This window comes from Lycorma delicatula, chromosome 6 (assembly GCF_047948215.1).
Source record: "Lycorma delicatula isolate Av1 chromosome 6, ASM4794821v1, whole genome shotgun sequence".
Classification (NCBI taxonomy): domain Eukaryota; kingdom Metazoa; phylum Arthropoda; class Insecta; order Hemiptera; family Fulgoridae; genus Lycorma; species Lycorma delicatula.
In genome coordinates, this window is record NC_134460.1 from 118,993,605 (window position 1) to 119,009,777 (window position 16,173).

Consider the following 16,173-nt stretch of genomic DNA (forward strand, 5'->3'; position numbering starts at 1 on the left):
GAGTTTATCATTAAATAAATTTAGTTTGTTTAGTATTATTTGATGTTCCAATGTTATGTCAGAATCAAATATTACGAGTATGTCATCCAAGTTGATGATAACTAAATTAATGATATACTCAATTTTACTGTGGAAACAGACAATGACAGAACCATACATTTTTTAGATGTAAACATAAAAATTAATGACAATAATGAAATTGAAACAAGCGTGTATAGAAAACCTACAACAATAATATAACCATTCATAAAAATTCAAATAACCAATTTTCACGTAAGAGAAACACACTTACTATGTGATGATACATAGAGCTGTTATTTATTCACATAACAATGAGAGGTATTAAATAATGAACTGGAATATGTAGAAAATATAGCTTTACAGAATGGCTACAATAAATCATATATTGGTATCATTTACAGGGAATATTTAAAGAAGAAATACAATAACAAAAACACTACCTTTATTCCAATGAATGGTTCTAAAAGTTGATAGAAAATATATTTTATATAATTATATAAATAAAATAGTGAATGCTTATAATGAAGAAAAATATACAATTGCATATAAACCTGTAAATAATATTTCAAAAAAGATCTATAACAAGAATTACTTTTTTGACAGATTTAACGTAGTGACATATATAAAATTAAATGCACAGACTGTGATGCCATATATATAGGTAAAACTGACAGATCTTTTAAAGCAAGATTCTCTGAATATCTAACAGCATTTAAAGGTAAAAAGAAAAATTTTTCAAATATAGCAGATCACTTGATTTAAAATTGACATAAAATTACAGATTTAGTAAATACTCTTAAAATATTAGAAATTTGTAATGTTAACTGAAGCATTTGGAGAAATATTTATAAACATAAAAGTTTCAATTTAGTAAACCACCAGGTAAATTTTAGCAGGATTATCTGTTTAAATTGGTAGGTCTCTAGAATAGAATTTTAACATTTGACTAATAGTTTTAATCAGTCTGACTTTGTTGACAAAATAGCTTAATTAATGCATATATAATTGTGGTATTATTTTAAAAACTGATTATTAATTTGTAGGATTTGAAAAGACCTTATTAGATTGAAGGTAAGAAGATCATTCTTGCTTTATATGTGTGTGTATCTGTTGGTTCATAAATACTAATTATATATATATTTTATGTACTTCAGTTTAGTTTACAATTAAAAAAAAAACCCCAGTGAATCAACCAAATAAAAAATAAAATAATTACTTCACTAAATTTGAAAGAAAAAAACAAGTAAAGCATGTATTTAGGACCGTATTATTAAAATACCATAATAGAAAATTATATAAAGTAATAAGTTGTTTTAATAAAGTAGTTAAATCATAAGACTAGATAGATGAAAAGATAAATTTCAATTGTAGTGGCATTTACAGAATTGATACTGAAATTCATACTGATAAAACTAAGGTTCTTTAAACATTTATGAGCATACAGAAATAAAAGAAGAAAAATGTTTAATTATGCTACTCACCTTATTACATATGGACATACAATGACAGATATGGTGAGTAATTTAGAAATTAAAAAAAAAAAATATTTACAATCTTGAACATAGAAAAATATTGGCATACCTGGTCAGGCATGACATTTCTCATATGCTAAAAAAATTCCATTTCCCATGTGTAAGCTTCTGTAATAAATCATTTATAAAGAAATAAGAATGAGAAGATAAATTTTGAACATTATATAAATTATTTCAATTGGCACACCTGTTGTAATTGCCAGCTTAACTGTAATTACTATATAATTAATTTGTTCATGATAGCAGTTAGGTTTTACATTTATCAAAGGTTAATGAATTCCCTGATATAGTATTTTATAACTAACGATGAATGAAGCATATTGATTGTTTAATTAAGAAATTTGTTTTCACTGATTTTATTGAGAAGGTTATTAAGAATATTATGATATACAACACATTTTTACCTGTTGATTATGTCTTTCTGTAATCTGTTACGTGTTATTTCATTTATGTTTGGAGTTACTGGGATTGATACAATTTTTACAGACTTTAAAAAAAATGTAAGGTGTTACTTTCAGTTGCATGGTGGGAGGATGAGTGAAAATGAATTTTTGAGATACGAGGAGTACAGAAATACCATTCACTTATAATTGTGGTTTCCTTACATATTTATCCATTTTGGTCTATGTATCCAATTTTTTTGGCACGAAAATATACAAAATACTAGATCAACTTGATTGAAATTTAGATATATTGTAATAGTATATCTGAAGTTATGCATGTGAAAATTTGATGAAGATTGGTCGAGTCATTCTTGAGATACACTCAATTTAATATAGAAGAAAAAATTGAGTTGGGCAAGATAGAAGCATGGTTCGTTAAGGTGCTGCAAGTTGAAACATTGACATTTTTTTATCTGCAGTATCATTTGTTTAGTTAAATATATGACATATTTTTCCAAGTACTTTTTTTTTTAGAAAATGAATATGCGTTTTCAAAAGGAAACAAAATAAAATAATGAAAAATTTGTCTTCTCACAAGATTTTTTTTTTTAAATTTATAAAGCAATTTGTATTTCCCTATTCTACTTATATTTTTAGAAGGTGATTGCACATAAAAATAAATAATATTTTTCAGAATTGATGATAACAATTGTTTTAATATTTAATGTGTTATTACCATTCTTTTGAGGTCAGGTACACTTATATGTAGGACAATATTATGTAATAACAGAATTTTATTCTGGTATGGAGATTTATAGTCCTTGGCTATTACACTGATAGACAACATAAAATTTTTAATGTTTCTCTAAGTGTGATACCATTTCTAGAATTGTTTTTTGCATACATTGCAGATCTTTAAATACAAATTTTCTATCACCCTTAATTTTAAATAAATTGCCCTTCAAAACAAATTAAGGGAAAGTTAAAATCTGTAAAATTTATAATTTTGCTCTGCCATACCTTTGTTAGAATGTTTTCGCTGATGCTTTTCTTTAATAAATAGCCCCAGGCACAACCCGAATTAATGCCCAACAGTAATTGGCTAGCATGTTAGTATTCCTTTTCCCTTTATGATAATAGTAAATTTTACCACGTGAAACTAACTTAATTAAAACTTAACTTAGTTGTTTCTCACCTCACAAATGAAGACATTTCAGTGAACGAGCACAGTGAATGTTTCCACCTCTTGGTGAAAACGTTCGTCATTTGTGTCTCCAAGGTTGTCTGGGAAAAAATTCAGATGTGAGTGGAGGAAATGTATTTTTAAAGACATATTACATCCCATAGATCTGTATGAAGTAAGAAGTTGATTAACAGTATCGTGGTAATTGTCGGATTTTTGTTTGCTGAGAAAAGTTTTGCAAACGTCTTTAAATGAAGGCAAAGCTGCACTTTCTACATTATTTAACATTGAGTTAAATACATTATATTTGACCAATTCTCTTATTTGAGGACCAACAAATATTCCTTCTTTAATTTTTCCTTCACTTACATTTGGAAATTTCTGCCTAATGTACAAAAATGTGGGACTATCCTTCTTCATTGCTTTTACAAAATTTTTCATTACTCCTAGCTTGATATCGAGAGGGAGTTAAATTTTTTTTTTTTAGGTTCAACTAAGGGCTCATGAATAATATTTTTCTTCCCATTTGGAGTTATTGTCTCATTTCTTCCATTCTTTGGTAACATAGTATTTATCCCTAGCTCTGCTGTCCCATTCGCAAAGAAAACACATGTACTTAATATTGCCTAGCAGCATGCCGAACACAATAGCTATAACTTTCAAATCACCACATATGTTCCAGCAATGTTTTTTTATAATTTATTATTTCAAGAATATCTTTCATCACATCGTATGTCTTGTTTAGATTAATACCATAAGCGATTGATATCGAAAGATATTTGTTACCGTTGTGTAGTAGAACCGCTTTTAAACTACTTGGCCAAATCTATGAAAAGGCACCAGTCCTCAGGTTTATGAACTTGTCCTAAGTGCAACATAAGCTCATCAATATTCATGCAATAAACCAAATTATTTTCATCAATAAAGTACTGAGAAAGTTCTTTTTGTTGGCTTTGAAAGCCTGAAATTTTTCTATTTTTTTTAAAGTAAATTCCAACCTTGCAGTCTTTATCCTGACAGTTCAGCTTGATTGTTTGATAAATTTAAATCCCTAATCAAGTCATTTAATTCACCTTGTGGTATAAGATGTGGCTTATTGGAAGATAAATCAAAATCATTGTTGTCTTCTTCAGTATTGCCTGATTCTTCATTGCTACTTTCAAAACATACACTCACAGGTGGCTCAGGAACTGGAATAATTTCACTGTGAGGTTCAGGCCTGATTGCAGATTGCAATGAAGGATATTTTACAGTATATTTAGATTTTTTAGAAATTCCAGACACTTGTTAAAAATCGGTTACCCTTTGTTACATGCCAAACCATTAGTACACCAAATGGCAAAGCCTTTTATGTACCTTTCAACCACTGAAAGTACAAATGATATACTTTTTTAATTAAAGGTGTAATATTTTTTCTATTTGATTTTATGGTAAACTCGCCACATACACAACAAAAGGCATTCACTACATTTACAGAATTTTGAGGCATTATGACACTGCACTGTTATTTAAGACAACAATGACTGAACAAAATTAATTCATTCATAAATCCAGTGCTTAATACAACAACACACCCTGTGATATGATTTAATTCTTTGTCTAGTATTGTTTATTTATAGCTTACAAATTATGTTAACAAAGTTAAATAATAAAAAATGCCCTAACAAAATCCAATATAGGAGCTTAAAATGCTAACTATATGTTGAAAAATGAAAAAATCCTGTAGTTAAAATTTAAAGATTTTTCAAAAGTGGTAGATTATAGAAAGATTCTGTGTTCATATTCGTTTTCAGCATAAAAAACAAATTAAAATCATGTATCACACGTTAGGAAACAAAAATTATGTTTATCGGAGTTGTCAAACTGTTAATACTTTATACAGCAGGAGTCATGAGCATCAAAAAAAGTACCTCAAGCTTTATTAAAAAAAATTTGATAAGTTTTTCATTGTCAGTATATAAATTTTTCTTCTTTGTCACAGAAATAATTTGTTTTTCATATCAAATTTTTATATTAAGGTTATTTTAAATATATTTAAAAATTATGTTAGTAGATTTATGTTGAGTTATTGTAAGTAATTTATTTTATATTTGAAAATAGTAACTGTTTTATTTGTTGGAAAACCCTCACTAATTGATAATTTGTTTGGTGGTCAAGCTCCAGTTAGTTTGCATTTTCTATGCTCTTCTTTCCCTTCTCACCCTCTCTCTTTCTTTCTCTCTCTCTCTCTCTCTCTATATATATATATACACCAATACTATTATATAAAGAGAAAGAGGGTTTTTGTTTGTTCGGGATAAACAAAAACCTACTCTATAAATCGCAACCAAATTTTTACCCATGTTTCTTGGAATAACTGAGAAAGGTTAGATATATTTCATTCCAAAAAACCTCTGAAAAAAATATAAGTATATATATATATATATATATTTTAGTGGGATTTTCCAGTTGAAGGACAAACTTTAATGAATTGAATTAATGAACTGTGAATTGTTAGTCTCTATCACTGTATTAGAGCTGGTTTGAACTGAATGATTTGAATCAGTCAAATGAATAATATTACAGAAATAATAGAATTAAATTTACATTAAATAAAATAAATTAAAAAATTTCTGTTTAACAATAATGATGGTTTATTCCGTGATATAAATGTATATATATAAAAGTTTGTCTCTTTGTTTTTTAATCGCATCGTGTGAGAACTAATAAACTGATTACTTTCAGATTTGCAGGATACATTAATGTTTTCCCAGGGAAGGTTTTAAGCCATTGACTGAGGCCCTAGCTCCCTTGAAGTTTAATATATTAAAAATATTCATTATTTCTTCACCTCCCAAGGCAGGTGAAGTTGTAAATTAAAGATATTCATCAAGGAAAAAATAGATTAATCCTTTTACTTCATTGTTATATTTCTGCCACCGTGGCAAAGAAATAATTTGTGAATTTTTCATCGTCAAAGATGTGTGTACTTTAGTTACAATAGTTGCATTATTCTATCTTTTGTAATTTAGTTTCTTTTTCAGGTTTCTATAAAGCCTGAATACTATTATTATATATCAGTATTATTCTTACATTCATGAGGATACCATACAGTGCGGGGAAGTCCAGGAGGTTGGAGCTGTTAGGGTAGATGTGAATGGTGACTAAAGCTAGCTCTTGGGTTCCAGGACACCGGTACCCCTGAAAAATCGAAAATGGCAAACGAAGCAAACTGGAGGCCGTGAGTTGGCTCTGGGATTTGCCTGGGCTGAATTGAGCCCCGTCGATCCAGATTCTGGCTACATGGGTTGGCTAGTATATATATATATATATATATATATATACACACACACACACAGGCTGTCCTATGAAGAAACCTAGAAACTTTCAGGACCTACTCTACTAGTGTTAATAATGAAAAACGTTCATATAAACATAGATCTGGAAACGCTTTGTTTTCAAGTTAGGCTTGCAAACGATTTCACCCAGATTTCAGCTCTTCTGATGAAAAAAAATCCTGCTGTAATTTTTGGGAACCAAATTAAGGAGTAAAGTAGGTGGTTTCTTTTGTAATTTGAGCTGAGAAATAGGATAACACAGGTCCCAGAACTGTTCATTCCAGTAGTGTTTAAGATATCAGACATAAAATACAAAATTCAGTGTTGAAAAACAATTCTTTTTTAGGTTTGTAGTACAATATCTTTGTTAAATGACTAATAAAATCCAGAAGATTTTGCAATAAAACTTGTAGATAATCTAATTCTGAGAAAATTAATGGAAATAGAGCAAATAGAAACTTTTAAAAATCTGTTTTTATTGAAGCAAAACAGACAGAAAATTGTATTATTTTTTTCTATACCTAATAAACATTCTTTTTAGAAATAGAAATTCTAATTATTGAAAATAATTTTAAAAGAAATACAAAATTTAAGAATATTTTAGCTGCATATATTCAATAATTTACACAGGTAAAATAACATAATTATGTAAAAAACTAAATTGAAGAAATATATATTACTTTAGAAATGTTTAAAACAAAAATTATTGTGTTGGTAATATTAACAGCTGGTCAACAATGAAAATTGTGTATTTCGTTTGAATCATGTCATATATTTTGATACAGATAAATGAAGTTTAGTTATCATATAGTAGAATAAAAATGGTGTTTCAGTTTTCTAACCAAGAATATGCCAAAATAATTTTTGTTTATGGATTTTATAACAAAAAAAAAAATCACTGCTTGACATGAATATCAGGAGAGATTTCCTGAAAGGCAGATTCCAAATGAAAAGCTTTTCTTCAGTGTATTGTCATTTACAAACAAAAGGTTGTCATTTCCAACATGTTCATTTTTTGTTGAATGCCAAGTGAATCGTCATGTTAATAATATGCATATATTCAGCAGTGTGTGATTCAGCAGAACCCAGGCACTAATACAAGGTGAATTTCATATCACACTGATTTGTCCAAAAACTAAGTATGGTGCATCCTATGGAAAAAAATTGTTATCCTTTTCACCCGCAGAAGGTTGAAAATTTACAGCCAACAGATTACTCCCAGCAGTTAAACTTCTGTCATTGACTTCTAGACAGTGCTAATAAGGTAAATTCAGTTTTAAATACTGATGAAGTTACTTTTATTAGAAACTGAGTCTTCAGTTTCAAGAGTAGACATTTATGGAGTAAATACAATCCACATCGTACTGTGGAAACTAGTTTGCAATATAGATTTCACATTAATGTTTGTGTAGCATTATTTTCAAGAAAACTCTGGGACCATTGTTTTCAATGAAAACCTTACAGAAGATGCATAAATTTCTTGAAACATAATCTTCTGGCTCTTTTGGAGGATGTACCTTTCATCACGATGATGCAGTACCACATTTTTCTTTAGTAGCTAGAAATCACTTGAATGCTAATTTCTTAACCTGGATTGGACATTGTGAACTAATCAACTGACCGCCAAGCTCATATGGACGCCACTAGATAAGATAGTATACAAACAAAAAGTTAATACTAAAGAAGAGTTACTCATTAAAATACGAAATGCTATTGAATTTATACTAAATGGTCTTGAGATGATACGGAAAGCCACCAGAAATATTTTACATTAGGCAGAGTGCTGTGTACATTGTGAAGGAGGGAATTTTGAACAGTTACTGGAATAGTTAGTTATTCTGTTACCATTTATTTCATGTATTTTATTTTTTTTTGTTTTGCTATAAGGATAATGTTTTTTAGGTACAGAATAATACGATTTTCTGTCATTATTCATCTGTTTCGCTTCAATAAAAATCCGATTTTAAAAGTTTTTAATTAGTTCTCTTTTCATTAATTTTCTCAGAATTAAATTCTGTAAAAATATTTTTATTTACTAAATCTCTTCCACATTTATTTATATTTAACAAAGCTATTGTACTACATACCTAAAAAAAGACTTGTTTTTCAACACTGAATTTTGTGTTTTACGTCGGATATCTTAAAAACAACTGGAGTTACAGTTATGGTACCTGTTTTATTCTACTTCCCATCACAAATTATTTCAGAAACCACCAACTTTACCCCTTTATATCAGTTGCAAAAATTACAGTAGTACTTAAGTACAGGGCTACAATAGGGCAATAACTAGTTTTCTAACAATGTAAACAGTCCTGCTGTTTAGAACCCAAAACATTTTATTTAAAAGTGTGGTTAAATTTAAAAAAATGTAAATTTAAAAGAAGTGTTTTTTTGCCTCTACCCATTATGAGTTTTGAGTAAAATTAAAGTACATGAAAAAGTTTTGAGATAAAATCCTTCCAGTAAAATTTTGAGATATGGGAATTTTTCTCCCTTCTTCCTGGACTGATTGAGCTAAAATTAAATGGCATCAATATCAGTAAAACAGAAATGACTATACCAAATTTTAATCAAAGTGGTCTATCCAGTCTGGCAGTATCACACAAACAAAAAAGGTTAAGGTTCTTATATATATATATACACACACACTTATGTACATCGCACTTCTTGGAATTTTTAAATGCTAAAATGTACTTTTGGTTAGGCTGAGTCATGAAGTGTCAACATCTACAAAAACCCAACATCCACAATTTAACCTACTTAGCATACTTTCCCTTATATAATGTGCTGTACAGATGCATAATTACTTAATAACTTTGATGCATAATTCAAAGATTTTCAGTTGAAAGGCACTTACGCTTTCAGTTTTAGAAAATGCGTCAATTTACAAAAGATCCAGTCTAGAGTATTAAAAATAAGTTCAGAACAAAAGATCTGCGTTTGTTAAATTTTATGACAATACAAAATAATTACCTTGTTTCATTGGAAGAAATGGAATTTTTAGTTTTGGCAGGTTCATCTCTTTTTTTTCTCTTTTTTTTACTATTGACATCTTTCATGTAGGTATTCTGATTTAATCCGCTGGGTTGGTCTAGCAATGAATGTGTCTTCCCAAATCACCTGATTTGGAAGTCGAGAGTTCCAGCATTCAAGTCCTACTAAAGGCAGTTACTTTATACGGATTTGAATACTAGATCGTGGATACCGGTGTTCGTTGGTGGTTGGGTTTCATTAACCACACATCTCAGGAATGGTTGAACTGAAACTGTACAATACTACACTTCATTTACACTCATACATATCATCCTCTGAAGTATTACCTGAACATTAATTACCGGAGGCTAAACAGGAAAAGAAAGAAGAAGGTATTCTGATTAATAAAAGAGTACTTAAAAACATTTATAGTATGAAAAATAATGTTAGGTTTGATATGGTTGGTCATTATTTTATTTAATTTTGGTAGAAATTTATTTACTGATAATTTTCCTGATTTTAAAATTACTTTTCTTTTTTCAGAGTTGCGATATCTGCTCTGCGCTTTGAAATATTGTCTTCATCATCATTACTGACATCATAATCACCATCACTTCACTGCGACAACTTATTTTACATCTTCTCTCATCTGATTCATGTAAGTTATATGATGAGATGGTAACAGAGGGATTTATTTTTTTAGTAATTTTACCTCTGTAAAAACTTTTATATAACATAATAAACGGATTTTTTGTTACTTTTCAGTATGATGGGGAATAACATAAATTTTTTTAACATGTTATATTCGTTTGTACCATTAGGTTATTTGAAGTTAAGTGATATTCCTGCCTTTCAATGTGCTGAATAGTACTGTTGTTTCTTGAGTATAAATCTAATCTTTTTAGGGATCATGATACTCTGTTGCTAGCAAAGAGAGCTAAATGCGTTAAGTATAGTAGTGAGTAAGAAAATGAGATAACAGGTTGGTTATTCATCATCATGATCATCATCATCATCATCATTCATCATCTGGTGTTCTGCCTGTTTGTAGATCCTTTATGTCATTGATGTTTCCATCAATCTCTGTTCCAAGTCTTCTTTGTCCCCTTGCAGTTTCCAATGTTTGCCTCATCAGTTAACACCATCCTTTTTTTCTTCGTTCCCTTTCCCCTTCTACTGACAATTCCAATGTGAGTTGTCAAGATTCTACTTTGTTTAACCACATGTCTTAAACCAGTTTCTTTTTCTTTTGTGTATTTCCTGCATAAGTGCACTTTCTTCTTTAATTCTGTTCATTATTTCCTCATTCCTCACTTTATTGTTCTTAACATTTTCTTCCTCTTCATATTTATCTTCTTGTAATTTTTTTGAGATATATTTCTCCACGTTATCTTTCTTTTTCCTATATGATTGTTTCTTTTTCATTTTTGATTATTGACTAAATAATCCAATAATAAAAACTGAATATTTTACACCATAGGGTCAAAATTAACATTTGTAACCAGTATACGGAAGTTTACTAAACAGAATAGTTGAATTATTATTAACTTTTATTTATATGACACACGAGAAAGCTGAAACTTTTGTTAAACAGCAATTCAACGTACAAATAATACTGATCTAGTAATATGAGTAACAAAAAAAACTTTTACTCTATCCTAATATTTCATTTAAGATTTTTGAATTAATAATTGTGTAAATATTTGATGTTAATAAAAACTAATATTTCAACAATTATGTAACTGTCCACTTTATTAAAGATTTGGAGGATCATATCTCACTTTCAAATTAAATAAGTTTAAATGAAGTGCAGCAAAAAATGTGTATATGTAATTTAATTGGTGTACAAGGAAGGTATTTGTTATTCACATCAGATTTTTTTTTTGTGATACAAGTACTGTTTTATGTTGTATAAAATGATTATGTTGATAAAAAGTATGAAATTCACATATTTATTAAAATTGCATTTTTTTCTATTGGTTTATGAAGAAAATTAATGTAATATTCATTTAAGTAAATAAAACAGTACTTAAATAAATCCTAACTTGCTGATTACTAAGCTAAGGTTGCACATGGTAACATCTGGTCTAGCACCAAGGAGGAGGTGGACTGTATGTGAACCCCAGGCAGACTTATTCTACCCACTGCGCTGGTCTAATGGTTAACTGGTCATTGCAGATCAGCTGATTTCAAAGGCAAGAGTTCAAGGTTCAAATCCTAGTAAAGGCATTTACTTTTATATGAATTGAATACTAGATCGTATTTTTTAAATGGTTGGGTTTCAATTAACCACACATATCAGAAATGATCGACCTGAGACTGTACAAGACTACGCTTCATTTACACTCATACACATCCTCCGAAGTAATACCTGACAGTAATTCCCAGAGGCTAAACAGGAAAAAAGGAAGTTTCATTTATGTTTCAGTACAATAACAATACTTTTTTCTTTTTTTTTTATATCTTTGGACTGTATTAAACTTTTTATGAAAAATTTTGCGATGACTTCTGAATATGATGAGCTATTGATGCCATTTTATTTTGGATTACAATTGGTAAAAGGGGTAGGGAGGTAAGCTCACCTTGGGTTCCATATCAAAATTTTACTTGAAGAGCAGTATAACCTTTTTAACATAATTCTCTTTATTTGCATTGTTACAAATGTTAACATTCCATTTAATTTTTCTTAGTAGTGTCAAGACTATTCACTAATTGAAGATCTTTTTTTGCTTTTTTTTACAATTATTTCACCACATAAGCTCGAAGGTTGTGCATGAATTTATGAAATGGAAATTTTGTAGGTTTGGAAAATACATGCCTGGCAGAGGTTCAGACCTCTACTTGTTATAGGAAAGGCTGGAATGATACCTCTCCACTGTGGAGATCGGTAAAACTATTGTTCATTACTTTTAAGTATTTTATTATCAGTAATCAGCTATTTATATGTGTTCATTAATATGTATTTTTTACCCTTTATGGCTTACTCCAAATGATGCTGGTTTTAGATTTGACTACCCACATTTAAGTACAGCTGTTGGTGGGGCTATTATAGTTTTTAAAATAAAATCTTTCACTGGTATTTGTTCATTTTATTGATAAAATGAACAAAATTAGAATCAGGAAACTAACTTCATTCTTGCCGAATAAAGCCCCAAATTTTCTTTAATTTTGTTGTAAAACTGTATGTACTTATAGGTGAACTCTTATATTTAAATGATCTGGCAGTATAAAATCACTGGTTTCAGAACTACTTTTGATACGCCGTCTTCTGAACAATATTTAATAATTTAACCCTCACTAAAGTAGCTTAAAATAAGTGAGTTTGAAAGTGTTTGATCTACTATGGCTTTGTTGGTAACTAGGTGAGCACATTTACTCTTAAGATATCTGCAAGAGGAGAAACTTTCTCCTTTGGTTTTTCTGATTAATCCATGCCAGTAAATTCATCTGATAATCTCTAGTCAGTGAAATGTCATCATTTTACTTTCATTCTTTACAGCTTTCAAATTTAATTCATGCTTTACGGCAGTATAGTTATTTTTTATGATTTTGTTTTTTTCCAAAACATCCTATTCTGTGCGGCAAAGTATTGTTATAGTCTAAACTTACGTGTGTAAGGATCTTTTAAGGAAATTTATGAAATAGTTGCTGCAAAGTTTCCTAATGCCTTTCTAACGGTTTTTTTTTTGTAAAAACTTTAAAATGCCTGTTATGTGTAAAAAAAAAGTTAAGCAGTTTTTTTTTTGCAAGATATGAAGAAGTATATTTTTTTATTTACTTTATGATTACGCAAAGGCAAGTATTGAATTTTGTTATGAACATAAATGCGTGACTGTACGTTGTAAATGATATCAGTTGAAAAAAACGGAAAAGATAAGACTTCTTTTGTTGTTGTGGGTTTTTTAATTGGTCTCTACTTTACAAAAAATACAAAACCTCAGATAAAAGAGCCATAAAAAAAAATTAAAGCTCGTAACCGTCCGCGCACAGGTGGCCTTAACATCGGCGGTACGAAGCGAGTCAGTTTCGCTGTTGTATTAAAGCTCAGTCGGAGTAAAGTTTTTTGACTGTAAAATCATTTTTTTGTTTTTTAGGGTATATAGTTCGCACCATAGGAATCATTGCGTAAATAAGAAATAAAAATGAATAATGAGGTAACGAATGAATAAATTGTGAGAAAATCGCGTTTAATGAAATTTTTTTTTTTAATTTCCCGACAGAAGATAAACCGATACTCTAATTGTTTAATTGCAAAGTTCATTTCCATACGTTTCAATGACTTGTATGTAAAATTATCGCTATCTTGGCACAAAAAAAAAATTATAACAATCGAGTTACTGTACGAAAAAACGAGAAAATCGAACGGAAGTGACCTTGACATTTTTCGATCGATGTGACCGGGCGTTAATTACGTAATCACATTATTACCGCTGATGAAACAAGGGTTTGTTATAAAACTATTGATAGTAAACGTCATATAATAAAGTGGTTTATTCGCTAATTTATTTGAAATTAAAAAAAAAAAAACTCTTAGAAGCTCAAGCATGAACTTCCAGTAGTAGTTAAAAAGGAATTTTATTTAGTGTTAGCGCCTAAATATAATTGTAAATGCATTTTAACTGTCTTAATACTGTTATTAAATAAATAATACTGTCGATAGGTAATAATAAAATAGGCCTTTCAACCCTTTGTATACATTTCACATAATTGTTTTTTAATTTGTTCAAAAAGCCGATAAAACTTTGAAATTGCGTACAAATGCTGTAATTTTAAATCTTTATGATGACGAAGTCTATATTTTTAAATAAGTTCGTGATATTTGGGAATTTCTAAAAATAAAATAGTAGAAGTGGTCAACTTTAATTGAAACCTTAGGTTACATTAATGATGATTGATTTCGATTTCTGAGTAAGATGAGTAATTGATTACCTACTGGAATAGAGAAGTATGCTTATTGTAATTTCATTTTCCATTTATTCTTTGAGTTTTCAACGTACTTTTAAACCGTACGCGCAGAATGATTTGCTTTGCCAAATTTAAAAATGTATCTATTATAATAGTTGGCAGCGATTATTTTTATTTTACTTAAACGAATCTGGGAGAAATATTATTTGCACGGCCTTAGAATTATGGTTTTCTTAACGATTGTATTAATTAAACGTAAGCGACTTCTTTGGCAAAAGGTCGTGAATTAATATAGAATTTAAAGGTGGTTGAACTTATTTAATTTTAAGAGTTTCTCATCCCTCGGGTTACTGCGCGTTCCCGCCGGTGTTTTATCGGGTTTTATTTAGAAATCGTTTATTTTCACTTATCGGTTTACATCCCAGACGTACACCTATTATCGGTATTATTTATTTTTTTCTTTTCTCATCGTGTCATATATGTTTATACTGTTTTATTCGTCAGATAGTCTATGCTTCAAATTATTGATGTAGCGTGCGCTAAAGAATCGATTGAATCGGAACAAATGTTCCGATTGAAAATTCGAATATAATTTTAAAAGAAACTGGGAATTCTGTCGGAAGAAACAATATTGTTTTCAGATTTTATTTCTATAACGATTTTTTTTTAAAAATACATACTAAAGAATTTGAAATCGCTGTAAACGTATATTTAATGTAATTTGTATTTAAGTATTTACCTGTGCACTATTACTGCCAATATTATTTGAGGCTATTAATATGTTAGCCGTTTAATAAATTCTCGGTACAATATGTTTTGATCTTTGTTTTTAAGGAAATAGAATATTGCGATATTTTTGGAACAGTTTTAAATTACTTATTCTGTGTGAATTATGTCCATTAAGATCATACGGATCGTAAGATAGTTTGTTTGTACAGAATGATTCAAAGAAACGGAAAATTTTGAAAGTTGTGTTGTAGCCGTGGGCGATTGGTCCCACTTGATAAGTGGCGCCAACCTCTCTAACCTAACCTGCCATTTAGTTGTCATGGATCCTTGGAGTGGTGCGCAACGTGCATTTGCTATCAAAGCGTTTTACAAAAACAATGACAGTGTGGAGGGAGCGCGTAGAGAATTTCGCCGTCATTTTAATATGGGACGGCACGACCGTGTTCCATCAGCACATCCAATTAAAACATGGATATCTAATTTTGAGGAAACTGGTTCTGAAAAAGAAACCTCCAGGCCGTGAGCGAACCGTCCGTACACCACAGAATGTTCAAGCTTTACAAGATGCTGTCACATGAAGTCCACATCGGTCAATCCGTCGTCTCTCAGCATCTTTACAATTGCATAGTTCAAGTGTTCGAAGAATGTTAGTGAAGGACTTGCAATAACATCCATACAAGTTGCAGATCGTCCAGGAACTGAAACCGAACGATGCAGTTGTGCGAGCACAATTCTGTAATGTAATGCTTCAGAAGATAAATGATAACGAAGAGTTTGTTCACGAACTGTGGATGTCAGACGAAGAGCATTTCCACCTCAGTGGATTTGTTAACAAGCAAAATTTCAGATACTGGGCACAAGAAAATCCTACGCAGCTACACCAGCATCTGTTGCACAGCCCGTGACGATGTGCTATGTCATCTTACGGTGTTACAGGCCCTTATTTTTTTGAGGATGACAACGGTCTTGCGATTACAGTGACGTCGGCTCGTTACGTAGCCGTGCTTGAAACCTTTGTTGTGGAACAACAAAAGAGATTTCCACAGATTCTTAACACAGCCTGGTTTCAACAAGACGGAGCAACGTCACATGCTGCACGAATATCGATGGCAGCTGTACGCCGATTGTTT

The 16,173-nt window shown here is 30.1% G+C and overlaps 1 protein-coding gene across 14 annotated transcripts in view; it reads left to right on the forward strand.

Annotated features, from left to right (window-relative positions):
- Positions 1–16,173, forward strand: part of Ufd4 (ubiquitin fusion-degradation 4-like) — a 280,366-nt gene that overhangs the window by 16,112 nt on the left and 248,081 nt on the right. For all 14 annotated transcript variants that reach the window (XM_075368433.1, XM_075368435.1, XM_075368434.1 and 11 more), the window contains exon 2: positions 9,953–10,067. The gene's annotated coding sequence lies outside the window, so the exon portion shown is untranslated. The remainder of the gene's footprint in view (positions 1–9,952; positions 10,068–16,173) is intronic.